The following is a 3,443-nucleotide window of genomic DNA, read 5'->3' on the forward strand; positions in this document are numbered from 1 at the left end:
TTAAGTATCATTTGCCAGTCTATTCTAGCCAATTTGCGCCTCATACCGTCAAAGTTACCTTTCCTTAAGTTCAGGACCCTAGTTTCTGAATTAACTGTGTCACTCTCCATCTTAATAAAGAATTCTACCATATTATGGTTACTCTTCCCCAAGGGGCCTTGCACAACAAGATTGCTAATTAGTCCCTTCTCATTACACATCACCCATTCTAGGATGCCCAGCTCTCTGGTCGGTTCCTCGACATATTGGTCTAGAAAACCATCCCTAATATACTCCAGGAAATCCTCCTCCACCGCATTGCTACCAGTTAGGTTAGCCCAATCAATATGTAGATTAAAGTCGCCCATGATTACTGCTGTACCTTTATTGCACACATCCCTTATTTCTTGTTTGATGCTGTCCCCAACCTCACTGCTACTATTCAGTGTTCTGTAAACAACTCGCACTAGCATTTTCTGCCCTTTGGTATTCCGTAGCTCCACCCATACCGATTCCACATCATCCAAGCTAATGTCCTTTCTTACTATTGCATTAATTTCCTCTTTAAGCAGCAACGCCACCCCGCCTCCTTTTCCTTTCTGTCTATCCTTCCTAAATGCTGAATACCTTTGGATGTTGAGTTCCCAGCCTTGGTCACCCTGGAGCCATGTCTCCGTGATGCCAATCACATCATATCCGTTAACTGCTATCTGCGCAGTTAATTCGTCCACCTTATTCCGAATACTCCTCGCATTGAGGTACAGAGCCTTCAGGCTTGTCTTTTTAACACACTTTGCCCCTTTAAAATTTTGCTGTAAAGTGGCCCTTTTTATTTTTTGCCTTGGGTTTCTCTGCCCTCCACTTTTACTATTCTCCTTTCTATCTTTTGCTTTTATCTCCATGTTATTTCCCTCTGTCTCCTTGCATAGGTTCCCATCCCCCTGCCATATTAGTTCAACTCCTCCCAAACAGCCGAAAGCAAACACTCCCCCTAGGACATTGGCACCGGTCCTGCCCAGGTGCAGACCGTCCGGTTTCTACTGGTCCCATCTCCCCCAGAACCGGTTCCAATGTCCCAGGAATTTGAATCCCTCCCTGCTGCACCACTGCTCAAGCCACGTATTCATCTGAGCTATCCTGCGATTCCTAGTCTGACTAGCACGTGGCACTGGTAGCAATCCTGAGACTACTACTTTTGAGGTCCTACTTTTAAAATTTAACTCATAACTTCCTAAATTCATCTTGTAGGACCTCATCCCATTTTTTGCCGATATCATTGGTACCTATATGTACCATGACAACTGGCTGTTCACCCTCCCTTTTTAGAATGTCCTGCACCCGCTCAGAGACATCCTTGACCCTTGCACCAAGGAGGCAACATAGCATCCTGGAGTCTCGGTTGTGGCCGCAGAAACGTCTTATCTATTCCCCTTACAATTGAATCCCCTATCACTATAGCTCTCCCACTCTTTTTCCTGCCCTCCTGTGCAGCAGAGCCACCCACGGTGCCATGAACTTGGCTGCTGCTGCCCTCCCCTGATAAGTCATCCTCAACAGTACCCAAAGCGGTGTATCTGTTTTGCAGGGGGATGACCGCAGGGGACCCCTGCACTAACCTTCCTGTTGGTCTTCCATTCCCTATCTGGCTGTGTACCCTTTTCCTGCGGTAAAACCAACTCACTAAACATGCTATTCACGTCATTCTCAGCATCGTGGATGCTCCAGAGTGAATCCACCCGCAGCTCCAGTGCCGCAATGCGGTCTGTTAGGATCTGCAGGCGGATACACTTCTCGCACACGTAGTCGTCGGGGACACCAGAAGCGTCCCTGACTTCCCACATAGTACAGGAGGAGCATAACACGTGTCCGAGCTCTCCTGCCATGACTTAACCCTTAGATAAACTTAATTTGGCAACAATAATGCTAAAGGTTACTTACTGATAAAGAAAAAGAAAAAGAAAAAGGCTACTTACAAATCACCAGCCAATCACTTACCCCCTTGGCTGTGACGTCACATTTCGATTTCTTCTACTTTTTTGCCTCCCTGCTGCAGTTGCACCGGCTGGCCTCTCCGACGCACCTCGCTGGTCCCTGAACTGCTGGGCCTTTTATAGGCCGCTGCGACTCCCGCTTCTCCAACGCACCTCGCTGGTCCCTGAACTGCTAGGCCTTTTATAGGCCGCTGCCGCTCGGACTCCCGCCTCTCCGATGCAAACAGTAACTAATAGGGTGCCACAGGGATCAGTGCTGGGACCCTAACTATTTACAATCTATATTACCGACTTGGAAGAAAGGACAGAGTGTAACGTAGCCAAGTTTGCTAACGATACAAAGATGGGAGGAAAAGCAATGTGTGAGGAGGAATCAAAAAAATCTGCAGGCTGTGAGTGGGCAAAAATTGGCAGATAGGGTATAATGTTGGAAAGTGAAAGGGCATGCACTTCGGCAGAAAAAAAAATCAAAGAGCAAGTTATTATTTAAATGGAGAAAAAGTGCCGCAGTACAGCGGGATCTGGGGGTACTTGTGCATGAAACACAAAAGGTTAGAATGTAGTTACGGCAAGTGATCAGGGAGGCCAATGCAATCTTGGCCTTTATTGCAAAGGGGATGGAGTATCAAAGCAGGGAAGTTATAGAGTATTGGTGAGGCCACAGCTGGAATACTGCGTGCAGTTTTAGTTTCCATATTGCTTTGAAAGCAGTTCAAAGAAGGCTCACTAGGTTGATTCCAGAGATAAGGGGGTTGACTTATGGGGATAGGTTGGGCCTCTACTCATTGGAATTCAGAAGAATGAGGTGTGATCTTATCGAAACATAAGATTATGAGGGGGCTTGACAAGGTGGATGCAGAGAGGATATTTCCACTGATGGGGGAAGACTAGAACTAGGGGGCATAATCTTAAAATAAGGGGCTGCCCATTTAAAACTGAGATGAGGAGGAATTTCTTCTCAGAGTTGTAAACCTGTGGAATTCGCTGCCGCAGAGAGCTGTGGAAGCTGGGACATTGAATAAATTTGAGAGAGAGACAGTTTCTTAACTGATAAGGGGTTATGGGGAGCGGGCAGGGAAGTGGACCCAAATCCATGATCGGATCAGCCATGATCATATTAAATGGCGGGAGCAGGCTCGAGGGACCGTATGGCCTACTCCTGCTCCTGTTTATGTTCTTATATTAGGTCAAAAAAATCCTTTTTAAAAAAAAAAGTAAATCCACAGTACCTTAATTAGACCAAAATTGGATATCCACAAATAAGCCAACTTGATGAGTAAAAATACAACTGAAATGTATGTTTTGATCCTCACTCATCCTGAAGTCGCTCAGTAATTTAGCATAGGATACATTGCACAAAGACATACCTAAAGTGTTTATGTAATTGCCAAGATGACATTGAAACAACTGGCTCAAAAATTAACGTGAAGCTCATCCTCTAATACAGAAAATAAAGTCAACAAACCTCTGATA

The sequence above is a fragment of the Pristiophorus japonicus genome, chromosome 16 (genome assembly GCF_044704955.1).
Source record: "Pristiophorus japonicus isolate sPriJap1 chromosome 16, sPriJap1.hap1, whole genome shotgun sequence".
Lineage (NCBI taxonomy): Eukaryota > Metazoa > Chordata > Chondrichthyes > Pristiophoridae > Pristiophorus > Pristiophorus japonicus.